The following is a 14288-nucleotide window of genomic DNA, read 5'->3' as shown; positions in this document are numbered from 1 at the left end:
CTTTTTTCTTTTTTTGGGGGGGCTCCTTATCTTTCAAGGAAGATTCAAGGAAAGGTCAGATATGATCTAGACTTTGAAAAAAGGAGAGTCTTGCAGCAAGACATTCTAAGCAGAAGGAAAGGAGACTGTTTCTAATAAAGCTTGAATTCCAGATGCAGATTTGGTTGTGAAGACTTTTGTAAGCTATTCTAGAGAATTTGGAATCAAAGTGTAGGCAGTAGGAAGTTTCTGATTGTTATAAACAAGGAGAATAAAATGATAAAATCTGTGACTTAGAAAGATAACCTTCTAATCACATGGTTGGTTCCTCTGGCAACCAGCCTCCATCCTGAAGCTGTTTAGGGGCCTAGCAAGTTACCTCATTAACATAAAGCCATATGTGGTTGAGAGGGACTCTATGAATTAAAAAAAAATGCTTCTCTCACCCTGATCAGGAATCGGGAACCAGGGTTGAAGACCAAACATGTATTTCTTATAATACAGTATTACATAAGTAGTATGCTATCCCTAAGTGTTTTGATGTATAACCTACTTTTTTAAATTAAAACTGTATTTTAGCCCAAATAACATACATGTTTATTATATTAAGTATAGAAACTCTAGGTAAATAATTTTTTGATCATAATTATTTTGTTGGACCACTTTAAGAGATAAGCACTGTAAACACATAGATGCCTATTTCTTTAGGTCTATGTAGCCATGTGTGTATTTACAACTTTTCAAATCCAACATGTATGCCCATATAGTAATACAGCTTCAAAACTTACCTTCTGAATCAAAAAAATGTATTTTAAACTGTTAAATGTATTTTAAACTGAAGTAGTTTCCAATATGAGTTAAAATCCCAAATGTTTCTCTTTCTTAACAGTGTTTCTTGTTAATCTTGTTTCTTTATTTCTTCTATTCATCTAAGTGACTTTTACTCTCAATTAAATATTTACTCCTTCCTATCACCTTAGGAGATTTAAATGTATGACAACATCATTAGAAAATGTAAATTGCTATTGACAATGAGAGCTTTTTTTCTTAATAATTTTATCATTCTTGAAGCAATATATAAAGTGCTGAGATATTTTCACATAACTTCCACTCCTTGAAAAACATAAATGTCAATTTGATTGCATGACTTTTCTTTTTTTTATTTTTTTATTTTATTTTTTTTTTCAACGTTTATTTATTTTTGGGACAGAGAGAGACAGAGCATGAATGGGGGAGGGGCAGAGAGAGAGGGAGACGCAGAATCGGAAACAGGCTCCAGGCTCTGAGCCATCAGCCCAGAGCCCGACGCGGGGCTCGAACTCACGGACCGCGAGATCGTGACCTGGCTGAAGTCGGACGCTTAACCGACTGCGCCACCCAGGCGCCCCTCTTTTTTTTAAATATTTATTTATTTTTGAGAGAGAGAGACAGATTGCAAGCAGGGGAGGGGCAGAGAGAGACAGAGACACAGAATCTGAAGCAGGCTCCAGGCTCTGAGCTGTCAGCACAGAGCCTGATGCGGAGCTTGAATTCACAGACCACCAGATTATGACCTGAACCAAAGTTGGATGCTTAACCGACTGAGCCACCCAGGCGCCCCAGCTGCATGAATTTTCAAAGCACAGTAACCTTTGCATTAAACCTCAGTAATTAATGGGAATGCTTTGCTTCATATATTGTTTTAAAATATAGATTTAGATAGAGTAAGCAAATGGTGTTACTGTTATATAATAAATGCAGATTTTCTCTTTACATATTATAGTGTGGGAAAAAAGTTGCATCTTTAGATTTTTCAGTTCAAGCAGATAACTAATATATAAAGTGAAATCTTTTCAAAAGTTTCATTTGTAAGGGCAGTAAATAAGTAACCAGTGCTTCTGTTGCTTAAAACTACAGATCACAGTAGAATATGAAAAATAATAATTATTATATTATTGTTAGAAATCTTATAAGCTGAACTGTGTATCTTCCATCTACATAGGAAGATAAAATATTCTTGAACAAGATGAAAATCATCCTGGAGTCATTTTGAGAACAAAATCATACGTAAGGTAAATGTGACTATATGAAATATGGGGCATTTGATTGCCTTAAGCAAAAACTCAAAATCTATTAATACTCTAAACAAAACTGCAATTTTTAAAATATGAACATTGGTGCAGGTTGGTTTGTTGAAGACATGTTAAATATGAGACTTTACATGTTGCAATAAATATGGGATCTTAGTCCATTTTGATAACAACCATGTACTGCTTGTGTATATTCTGGGAAGAAATGTTAATTACCGGGCAATAACGGGATCAACGAGAGCTTTTACTGTGGCCACATTACTGTGGAGTACTTTTGTTGGAGTGCTGTTTCTCAAATTGGTAGCATATTTCAGATAAAGAAAGGAAGTCCCCCTACTTGAAACTGCTGTGTCATTTCTTCTTCCTTAACTGAAATTCCAACCAAGTTTCAGGAAATGCCCTAATGAGCCACTTCTCTTTTCTCTTTCCTCAACTAAGTGGATTCCAACCAGCCCTAACTATTCATTATTCATGATCAGATCATTTACTTTGGTTGTCTCTTTTGGCATGGTGCTTATGTTATGGGAAGAGGGATTATAATTTGGTGCTGTTTATAGAGGTGATAACACTGATAGAATCCAATCATTGCTGGTAGGTAACTAAACTGGCAGGTTAATTTTCTGTACTTTAAACAAACTGAAGACAAGTCTAATCAATACTTATTTTACTTTGATATGTGTGGCTTGCTTATGATTATGGTTTCATCTCGCATGATCATTAGATATCAGGATGTTAGGGTAGTTGCACTGTGATTTGCTATAATTTGGGTAAAATATATCTGAAACTTTATTAATGTCTTATTTTAATCAAGATTTAGAAATTACCATTTTTGTTCATGATAACTGAAGCAATTTCCTCTTCCAGTTTAATATTCTTGGATATTTACTAAATTGGACTGATTTAACATTTTATTGCATTTTATAAGTTATTTTATGAATAAATGTTAATTTCTGTTTACATCTTAGCAATATATATGTTATCGGCTTTTAAAGGTAAGAAAATATGAGTTCTGTTCATAGCTGAATTAACACCAGATAGTACTTTAGTGTATGTTATTTTTCCAGCACTAATTATTCTGTTTTTTTTTTAAATAAAGATTTGGATTTGAAAAGTTTGTGTAGGAGATGTCAAATATCCAGCAATAAATTTTTATAGTAATAGTTTTCAATTGTAATAACTAATAGAGTTGTAGAGACTTGGATTATCTATACATCTGTATACATACACACATATGTACACATCTATTTTTTATATATTTGTGTATGTGAATTATATTCCCATACTGTCTTAAAATGTTTCACTGGGAATAGACATTTTGAGAAAAAAAACATGAAGTAATCTTGAATTCATCTTGGGTAGCTTATTAGTAACTTATTTACTAGAAACTTTATTTAACATTGATACCAAAATAACCTTCACAATTCTTCCCTATTCAGAGACAGTATCAACAAAGCAAAGTGAAACAGAATGTGGGGTGTATTATCAAGATTATTCAGACTATTTTGCTTTGCTACTATTTTAGATGAATCTGAGTGTAGCTTTACATTTTCAAGTCGCTTTTGAATGAATAGTAAATCTTTTACCCTTTTTTGGTAGAAACTACCTTGAATATGCCGACTTTGTGATCTCCATTTTGAGAATAAAAACTCTTTTTTAGCTATCAAACAAGTGGAGTGTATATAATTTCCATGTTGTTTATTCCTTTGGTGTTGATTATTATTGTTATTTAAAAATTTTTCAGTTTCATTACAAAACAGTAGAACAGTTAAGTGCATGAGTATATTTTATTGAACTGAAACTTGGAGCTGATGTCAAAAATGAAACAAGCTGAAAAATGTTTCTTAAGCGTCAACTTAATTTTAATGACTATGGCACAAGGTTTGTTATAAGTTCTAGATAACCAAAATAATTATGAGACATTTAAATATGATGCAAATATATAGCATAAGTGAAGTTTTCAGAAACTGTAGTAATTGACACCGTGGAAGTAGGGAACAATTTTGAAAACAGTGGTTTGAATAGTCGAAAAGGAGAAATAAGGAAAGGAGAAACTGAAAGAAATATTCTTACACAATGGTTTCAAATGAATTAATAAAACATGATTCAAAGGGGATAATGATGGATACTGATAAAACAATAATCATATTATACATGTGGAAATGCAATCATTAAACTCTTTGTAAATCAACGTACAAATAAAATTATCCAAAGTTTATTAGACATGCCATACTCTTCAAGGAGATGTTTAATCAACTCTTTTAGTATAAAATATTGAATTAAGCAGTGGAATGATAGCAGATCTTGAAAGATAATGTTTACAAATAGCACAGTGCAAATTTTACAGTCTTCGGCAAACAAAATAAAACAAAACAAATGTAGAGTGCAAATTATAGTTTCTGCTCAGATTTTGCTGAGTGGGTTTACTAAGATCAGGAAGAGTCTGTGAGGCACAGAGCTGAGGAAAGCATTAAGAACCACCAGTGTCTTACAAAGCATGAGCCAATCTTAAGAGGAGAGCTTAACAATAGTCTTATAGAAAAAGACTATTTCTTTATCAAGAAACTAATGTATAAAAATATTCCTTATTTTGTTGTGAGCTACCAGCCGGTTAAGGAGTCTGTGGCTTGGGGTGCAGGTGTTTGGAGACATATCAAGATTTGGCAGACATCACTTTGAGAGCTTAGTGGATAGATAATTATGTGATTCCATTAAAGTGTATTTATTGGAGCATGGGAAGTCTGGATGCTTACTCATTAGCAAAAAAAAAAAAAGAAGAAGAATGGTATGAGAATGCATTACAGGTGGTTTATGTTAAACATCAGAAAAATTGAGGGGATCTGTATTATTAAAAAGTGAAATAGTAAGGTTGTGGAATTTCCTCAGGTGACCAGTTACAGGAATAGGTTGGTCAAGGAGAGAAAGCCCTTGCTAAGGATTTTGTAATTGCTCTCAGGATATAATAGGAGGTTGGGCCTAATGATCTTAAAGATCCATTAGGTTGCTGTTTTTCTTTTTATCTCTGCAGATTTGAAAGAGTAGGTAAGAAGTAAAAAAAAAAAAAGGAATCTAGGAAGTAGAGGTTTAGTTTTAATAAGGATTCCCATGCTCCCTTATGTTCATTCCTAACAGTTACCATGGAAGAGTATTTGCACATCGTCTCTTGCCTTTCCTGAAACACTCTCCTCCACCAGCGTACTAAAACAGATTGTGATTCACTTTCTGTGTTTTTCTACTGGGCCAGAGAATCCTTCTATCCCTCCCTTTCTTTCTGTATTTCTTATTTTGTGACCAAGTTCCCAATACAGAAGTTCATATGCACATTAACAAATTAAGTTCTGAAAGATAATCAGCTTCCTTAGATGTATTTCCATACAAATAAGAATTTGAGCCAGGACTCTCTATCTGTTCAGTCAGATATTTCACTTTTATCTCCCCTTTGCCAAAAACTCATTCTATCTAACATCTTTCCCCACTCCCCCACAAAACTAGACCAGTACCTACTACTTTGAAAATCTGTCTAAAGGCAGGTAATGATCTCAGCTAGTGTCTGCAAGGAATATCTCAGCAGCTAAGATGTTTATAATGTCTGCTCCCTTTGATCCTGTGCAGACTTAAAAGGATTTGAACCTACTGAACAATCTGAGGTCTGCAATAGAAATTTTGTCAGCAGCACTTTTTACCATCAAACTTTAAGTTCTGGCCAACTTTTAGGTTTCTCCTTAATTAATCTTAGGTCAAAAGGCATTGATCTTTTGGTCATATTCTCAAAAGTTTCTCTGTTTCCATTTAGACAATCAGTTTTTCTCTTCTGTAGCTTATGATTGTCCTTCACGTGTAAGGATCTTTTCACATGATGTATGATTTGCTTTTTCCATCAGAATTATACCTACCATTAAAGATATTTCCCCTAAGTGTATTCTACCGTGTTTACATTCTCTATGCTCTCAAATTGTAGAACATCTATTGTTTTTATTGCAAACAACCATTTTTTTTTGTCTTAGTGACCTTTAGAACATTTATTGTGGACATGTAGGGATATAGTGTTTGGAAAACTCTGAGCGTATCCACTCTTAGGGTAGGAACAAACCAGTGGTGAGTCTTCCCAGTGAGGTGACTGATGACACCTTCTGGAGAAGGTAGAAAATGTGTAGTTTTGTCTTGAGCAATGACTTAGTTAATATCTATGTAAGTTGGGTAAGTTGAAGGTATATAAGTAGAGGAGTGTACCAGGTGTAGCACTAAGTTTTAAGGATGCTAAGATGCCAAAGATAGCATACCTGCCAATGAGCAGGTGAGGCATTTCAACAATTAAACACACTGGCAAGTTATAAAAGTATATATCAATTCCCTATGAGTCTGGGGGTTTGGGAAGGGTTCAAAGAACCCTTGAAAAATAATTAGCTATTCTTTAGGCAGGCAAAGGATAGGAGAAAAGCATCAGACCAAAGACTAGCATGTGCAGAGTTGTGAAAAGCATGGCACATTCAGGGGTCTTTGATTAGAGCTTGCGATCATTGTGGGGAATAACATAAAGTAGGGCTGGAGAGTTAAGATGGGGGCAGACCATAACTATGCTTTTAAGGTTTTAGGATTTTAACAAGAGGAGTAGCTTGATCTAATTGTGTTTTAGCTGGATATCTCTGGCCATTTGGAACACAGTTTGGGGGGATGAAAGACTAGAGCCATTAGTTTTAGATTTTGTTTATAGAGCACTCCTGTATCTGCTTTAAGAGAACAAGGACAAGTGTGTGCCTCTGGGTAATACTTTGCAAAGCGGTTGTACCTCTGGCAAGAACAGAAGGCAAGTGCTTTGCTAAAAATATGATAGAACCTACTTCATAAGAAAATCAAAGGTGGTGGACGATGTCATTTTCCACGGTAGAAATAACCACTGAAAGTGAACATGGGTTAGCTCCCAAACTAGTGGGCCAAGCAAATATTTGCAAGTGATTCAGTGATTTCTTTGTGGTTGCTTGGTTTAGTGCTGAGAGAACACACTGAAATGGGAAGTCAGAAGTTTAGTGTTTTTAGCTTGCTACTAACTTGCCATGTGACTTTGAATAAGTGTGTGTGTGTGTGTGTGTGTGTGTGTGTGTGCGTGTGTGTGTGTGTTTGCTGAATATTCTGAGTTGAATTAATATCTGGTGTGGAGAGTGAAAGGCTAGGGCTGGGACTGAGTGTGAAGGATGGGGGTCTGGTGGTGTTAAAGTTTAGGTCTCCTGTGCCTGAAAAGTAGTTCTGAATTCATGCCTGGGATATCAAACTTAGACTGGATGTGGGAACTCTAAGATTGGAAATCTAGGTCAGAGCCCAAAGGGAGGACCTCTCTCCTTCTCCCTATGAGATCCTTGATCTCACATTTCTGACAGATTTTCAGAGCATGAAATGGGCTACTATATCATATATCTGGCTTTCTCCTCCCCCCCGCTTCGATATCCTCTCCTAAATACAGCCTCAGAGGAGGCCTAGGACAGAGCTCTCAGAGCAAAATGAAATAGAGAACAAAGCAACTCTTTGTGTATTCAGGAGGTAACTTTTAATTTGCCTTTCTTCATAGGTCATGTCGATGTACTGCCAATTTATTCACATTTCTATTTGTTTCAAAATGAAATACTGGTTGTACTAAGTAGTATCTAAATTCACCTATATTCAGTCTTACTGAGCATGTCCAATGAAATACATGACAAAACTTTTGACCAGTTGCTTAAAATGTATTTCTCTAAATACGAAACACATGAACAGCAACAAAATAGCAAGCAAAGATATTCCAGAATATGCTAGAAGGAAAGAATTTATAAAATAAATGCATAAGCCAAACTCATATTCTACTTGGGGATAAAAAGGAGACTGTTAACTACTTCTGCTTGAGTAGCAGTCATCTTGGAAGAGTTTGAATGAATATCAAATGCAGCTCTGTTGCATGAAGTCTTCTCTTCTCCAGTTGATAATAGCTAACATTGATTGGGCTCTCATCAGGTGCTAAAAACTTTGCATGTATCACCTCATTTGAGGCTGACAATACCCTTGAGGCTCTTATCTCCATTGTTCACTAGAGAAAAGTGAGATTTTTGAAATATAGGTAAATTTCCAAAGGTAATCAGTGAGTAAGTGATGGGGCGAGGAGTTGGTTCTAGGTCTGGATGGTGCTTAGACCTAGGTGAATTATACAATCTTTTTTTTTTTTTTTTTTTGGTCACTTTCAAATTTAAATTGTATCTTTGTTGTTCTAGTTCATTCATTTTGAACAAGATCCCATCTTTATTTTAGAGAAGGGGAAACAGTTCAAGGGAGAAAGGTTGGGGAAATCAGAAACCACAGCTATACTAAAAATGGTTTCCAGGCTTACACATGGATAACGAGGTCTTTGACTGTATTCGATTTGCAAAAATAGCAGTTGCAGAGGTAACAAGGGACCAGAATAGATGGCTCTATTTCATAAAAGAAAGGGGCAAAGTGAAAAGACTCATTAATGTTGAAGCAGTAGATGGATAACCAGTGACAAATATCAAGTAGATTTTCTTCAGTTTGGTCAGAGAAAGGTCATTGATTATTTTTGGTTAAACTGGTTCACAGAGGCCAGGTCTCTACTAAAAAAGGGAATTAATTGCTTCCATTTCCCACTAATTGCCTCAACATTTCCCTTTGCTTTGTCATTGGAGATTTGGTCAGAGAGGCAAAAAGTCAAAAGTCAGAGTGTGATGGAATCTACATAAAAAGGGAATCTGAGGAGACCAAATTATGGCATTTGGTGTAATAATTATAATGATATTTAGCATTTTTCCCTGGGAGTGCTGTGGATTTTTAGAGACCTTTTCAATCCTTAATCAGACCATAGGGCACATTTAAGAGAGTTCACTGTTTTTATTTCCATCTAGAGGATAAGGCATCACAGAGAGATGAACTGACCTCGGGCAAGTCTCCTGAGATGTTAATCCTATATGTTGGATTGCACCCTCCAATGTTGAGTTTTAGCTAGAAGCCTAGGCTCTTCCCAGAAGTATCATTCATTCATGCTCCTTCAGAATCTTTAGGCTTTTTTTGCATGTTATAATCTGAGACTACTACCTCTATCAATGACAGAAAAATCACCCAAGGAAACCAGTATGAAATGGTCTAGATGTCACAACAGCTGCTTAGTTTTCAGTCAGTGGGTGCCATCTTCAATTAACAAGACCTTCTACTTTTGTTTTTGTTGACTGAACCGTCTTTGAAATCCTGTCTAGTTCTAAGTCCTTTAGAATATATGAATTTTGTGTTCCAGGCATTTTTTTAATTGTTTTGAAACCCAAAGTGGCAATAAAGGAAGTTGAAAGAACATGAGCTCTGAATATGATAGGTCAGTGTTTACTTGTAATACCTTCAGAAGCCCAATAGACAAATGTTTCTCTTTAAGAAGTCCCAAATCTTCAATATCAACTACTCTTCTTTGCTAGAAGAATGTTATTCTTTATTAGATATTTATTACATTATAGGCTCTTAGAAACATGGTGTATTAGAATGAGTGTAGGTTTTAAAGATGGTTAGGTTTTAAAACCAGCTCTGTTAAAACCAGTTGTTTGATGCCAGACAGATCATGTGATTTGACTGAAACTCAACTTCATGTGTAAACCTAATATACCTCATTGGGTTTCAAGATTATTAAATGAGAAAGTGACTAAGCTGGCGTTAAGCATAAAATGAGGACCTAGAAACTTCAGCCTATGCTTATTACTGTTGTTATTAGAAATTATAAAGGTATCAAATGATAAAACTATTATTTGGGGCAAGACTCAAAACAAACATAAGGGGCAAATATAAAAGAAGTCTAGTACTCTATAGAAATACTTTATTTGAGCAAGATGTTCTCACAGTTATGGTGAGCTTGAGCTGGACCATCTTCCTCTGGTGGGATGCCTGTCCATGGCAAGTCTTCCTTACTTTATCCTATTGAAAGTGCTTTGCTACCATTGTTATTTGGTAATCAGAACAATCCTGAGAATTGAGTAGTAGTATTGTGCCCATTGTATAGATAAGGTTATTTTACATACTGGGAAAAAAACTAACTGGCCAGAAGGTGCACAGCTTGTCAGTGAAGAGTCCAGGTTTGAAGCCAGGTGGGCTGATTCCAAAACCTGCAATCCCAACTGCTGCTCTAACAGTGCTTTTGAAATATCAGCCTGCAATTTAAAGTTGTCATTTGTGCAAGCTGAGAAATTAAATTGCCGTCACCCCCATTTTTAAATTGATTAAGGGGATTCTTATCATTTTTAATGTTTATGTATTTACTTTGAGGGAGAGAGAGTGCAAGCAGAGGAGGGGAAGAGAGTGAGGGAGAGAGAGAATCCCAAGCAGGCTCCTCACTGTCAGCACAGAGCCCAATGTAGGGCTCCATCTCATGAACCACAAGATCATGTCCTGAGCTGAAATCAAGAGTTGGGGGTTTAACTGACTGAGCCATTCAGGCGCCCCTAATTAAGGGGGTTCTTAAAGCTTATCCTTCTTCTGACAAAAATGGCTGTTCACACTAAAATGGAAAACCATTGTCAAGAGTGACATCTATGTCACTAACCCTACACTGGGTTCTTTTTAAGGGTTTTCATTTAATCTCAAAAAGTGTAACTAGCCTAATCCGTTGTCAGGACACGTGTCGGTCCTCTAACCAAACAATATTGGGAGCTGGGAATATGGGTCCTTATAACTTCCATGATGCTTGTCTGTTGTCTGGCTCTCCCCCTGTCCCCTACTGTAGCTACCAGGCAGGCCCAACGAGCCTTTTCTCCCTGGTACTGAAGCAGGGGACTAACTCTGAAGAGAGCCCTAATTGTCAAACTGGTTAGTCACATTTTTGACTTGTTTCTATTAAACAGTGTAACTTAATAAAACTCCTTTAAAATATATAAACAAGGCACACCTACTAACACAGGAAGAGCTAAGACTGTGTATACATGGGAAATCTGGTTTGACTGTTTTGATTAACGTGACTGCTCAAGTCAGTCAGAAAGTAATCACCAGTTAAGCAAACCATTTTGACAGGTTTTTGGCCCACTGTGACTGCTTATTTGACTGGCTTGCCTGTCAGGTTGAAGTGGTCAGATTGACTGGAGACAGTCTAACTGGGAAATTTAACTTTGGAGGACGTGGGTGTCTGTATACCAGAATCTACTTTAAATAACTTTATTTGAAATATGTACCTATTTTCCTGGGACCAGTGAGAGAAGTTTGAAAGTGACACATTGCAGCATTTGACTTTCTAGAGTGAGATGTCTTGTCGCTTGCTAGAGCTGGCAATATATTTATAGGCTACAAAACAATCCCATTTTTCCCTATGCATATATAGAGTTCAATAAGATTGAAATTCTATCCTAACTTGGCCAAGTCTTAATAAGACATTGTACTCTTACTCTTCTGAAGGGTTGGTGATAGACATGTGACAGCAAATGACTTCTCAGATATCAGGATACCAATTCAGTCATTAGTGACTTGTGGTAAGACCACATTGACCTTGCCACTGATGGTAGTTGTTCTAAGAAGAATTATAAGAGAAAGAAAAAAATCAAAATAAAACACCAAACAAAACCCTTAATGAGATGCAAGAGAATCTGGTCGACATTATTATTTGAGCTGCTTTTTGAAAGCAAGCCCCTTTACACATCTATGCTTGTGTTACTTTTAGAAATTTACTTTGAAATGAGCTCCCAGGTTTGGGCAAGACAATACCGTAAGGATGGAAAGAATAATTTATTCTCACATGATAATATTGGATTTTTTTCCATATATGAAGTTTATTGTCAAATTGGCTTCCATACAACACCCAGTGCTCATCCCAAAAGGTGCCCTCCTTAATCCCCACCACCCACCCTCCCCTCCCTCCCACCCCCCATCAACCCTCAGTTTGTTCTCGGTTTTTAAGAGTCTCTTATACTTTGGCTCTCTTCCACTCTAACCTCTTTTTTTTTTTTCCTTCCCCTCCCCCGTGGGTTTCTGTTAAGTTTCTCAGGATCCACATAAGAGTGAAACCATATGGTATCTGTCTTTCTCTGTATGGCTTATTTCACTTAGCATCACACTCTCCAGTTCCATCCACGTTGCTACAAAGGGCCATATTTCATTCTTTCTCATTGCCACATAGTACTCCACTGTGTATATAAACCACAATTTCTTTATCCATTCATCAGTTGATGGACATTTAAGCTCTTTCCACAATTTGGCTATTGTTGAGAGTGCTGCTATGAACATTGGGGTACAAGTGCCCCTATGCATCAGTTCTCCTGTATCCCTTGGGTAAATTCCTAGCAGTGCTATTGCTGGGTCATAGGGTAGGTCTATTTTTAATTTTTTGAGGAACCTCCACACTGTTTTCCAGAGCGGCTGCACCAATTTGCATTCCCACCAACAGTGCAAGAGGGTTCCCGTTTCTCCACATCCTTGCCAGCATCTATAGTCTCCTGATTTGTTCATTTTGGCCACTCTGACTGGCGTGAGGTGATATCTGAGTGTTGTTTTGATTTGTATTTCCCTGATGAGGAGGGATGTTGAGCATCTTTTCATGTGCCTGTTGGCTATCTGGATGTCTTCTTTAGAGAAGTGTCTATTCATGTTTTCTGCCCATTTCTTCACTGGATTATTCGTTTTTCAGGTGTGGAGTTTGGTGAGCTCTTTATAGATTTTGGATACAAGCCCTTTGTCCGATATGTCATTTGCAAATATCTTTTCCCATTCCGTTGGTTGCCTTTTAGTTTTGTTGGTTGTTTCCTTTGCTGTGCAGAAGCTTTTTATCTTCATAAGGTCCCAGTAGTTCATTTTTGCTTTTAATTCCCTTGCCTTTGGGGATGTGTCAAGTAAGAAATTGCTACGGCTGAGGTCAGAGAGGTCTTTTCCTGCTTTCTCCTCTAGGGTTTTGATGGTTTCCTGTCTCACATTCAGGTCCTTTATCCATTTTGAGTTTATTTTTGTGAATGGTGTGAGAAAGTGGTCTAGTTTCAACCTTCTGCATGTTTCTGTCCAGTTCTCCCAGCACCATTTGTTAAAGAGACTGTCTTTTTTCCATTGGATATTCTTTCCTGCTTTGTCAAAGATTAGTTGGCCATACGTTTGTGGGTCTAGTTCTGGGGTTTCTATTCTATTCCATTGGTCTATGTGTCTGTTTTTGTGCCAATACCATAATGTTGGATTTTATGGGGAGAATGCATTGAGGTTATTGTCTGCTGTAAGCATATTTTTTTATGATCTGTTTTATATTGGTCGAGTATCCTAATGTGTTTAACACTGAGAATTTGAAATATCCTGTTATTGTTTGAAAGACTTATTCACATGCTGCTCTTTAACCCTCCTAAAATTCTAACTTTTCCCATGGAAATGGAAATGTTTAGTAAATGTTCAGAACTTTGTTGCTACCTTATGTACTTCTATTAAATATATTCAATTATAAGATTAGATAGAAGTTAGAGCTACAATATTAGTAATGACATTAAAGTTATGGCACTTTTCTTAAAATAGCTTGCTTAATAGTCATAGTTTCCCTTGTATGTCACCTGGTGTATCATTCTGTTTTTTTAAAATTTTGTGATTATTATAGGGAAAGGAAACTACTTTAGTTTTGTTTTCAAAGTTAATACTTTCTAGTCATTTTATGATTAACTGTTTTTAGCAATAAAGCCCTTTGATCTGAGTAAAAGAGAGAGCTAAATCAAATCTCAGAGTTGAAAGCATGCTATAGAGACACCATTGGGATATATATTTAAATTTGGTATTTTCTCTATATTATAGAATCATTATTAATAATGTTTCAATGATCAGCTTGATGCTTCAGGGTTTTTACACATTTAGGATTATTTCCTTAAGCTATATAAATGTATTGCACAAATTTACCTCCTTGGTAGCAACTCATGCGAGTATCTGTTGTGTTGTTCCCTTCTCAGCACTAGGTGTTAAGAATTAAGACATATTTGTTAATTTGAAAGGCAAAAAGCTTTGCTTTAATAATTACTTCTTATGAGGAACAGAGACTCAGTAGTGATGCCAGTGAGGATTTGAACTTTTGTTTTGCCTCAAAGCTCCTAAACCTATCCTCTTTTTACTTTCTCCTATGGAGAGAATTAGGCAGCTCACCTCAGTGGCTTGCTATGAAGATTACCTGAGACAAGGTAAACCAAGCTCTGTGCCTGACACAAAGCAATACTTACTATATTTACTAGAATTTATACCATTATTATGATAATTATTAGTATAATTTTTAACTTTGAAGAGAGTAGAATGTAAGCA

The 14288-nt window shown here is 36.2% G+C and overlaps 1 protein-coding gene across 3 annotated transcripts in view; it reads left to right on the top strand.

Moving 5' to 3' along the window:
* The first annotated feature begins 2522 nt into the window (after positions 1–2522).
* TFEC (transcription factor EC) overlaps positions 2523–14288 on the top strand; it is an 81160-nt gene continuing 69394 nt past the window's right edge. For all 3 annotated transcript variants that reach the window (XM_032592433.1, XM_032592432.1, XM_030308273.1), the window contains exon 1: positions 2523–2639. The gene's annotated coding sequence lies outside the window, so the exon portion shown is untranslated. The remainder of the gene's footprint in view (positions 2640–14288) is intronic.

This window comes from Lynx canadensis, chromosome A2 (assembly GCF_007474595.2).
Source record: "Lynx canadensis isolate LIC74 chromosome A2, mLynCan4.pri.v2, whole genome shotgun sequence".
NCBI lineage: Eukaryota > Metazoa > Chordata > Mammalia > Carnivora > Felidae > Lynx > Lynx canadensis.
The sequence above is the reverse complement of the archived record's forward strand: the minus strand, read 5'-3'. Positions and strand labels throughout refer to the sequence as shown.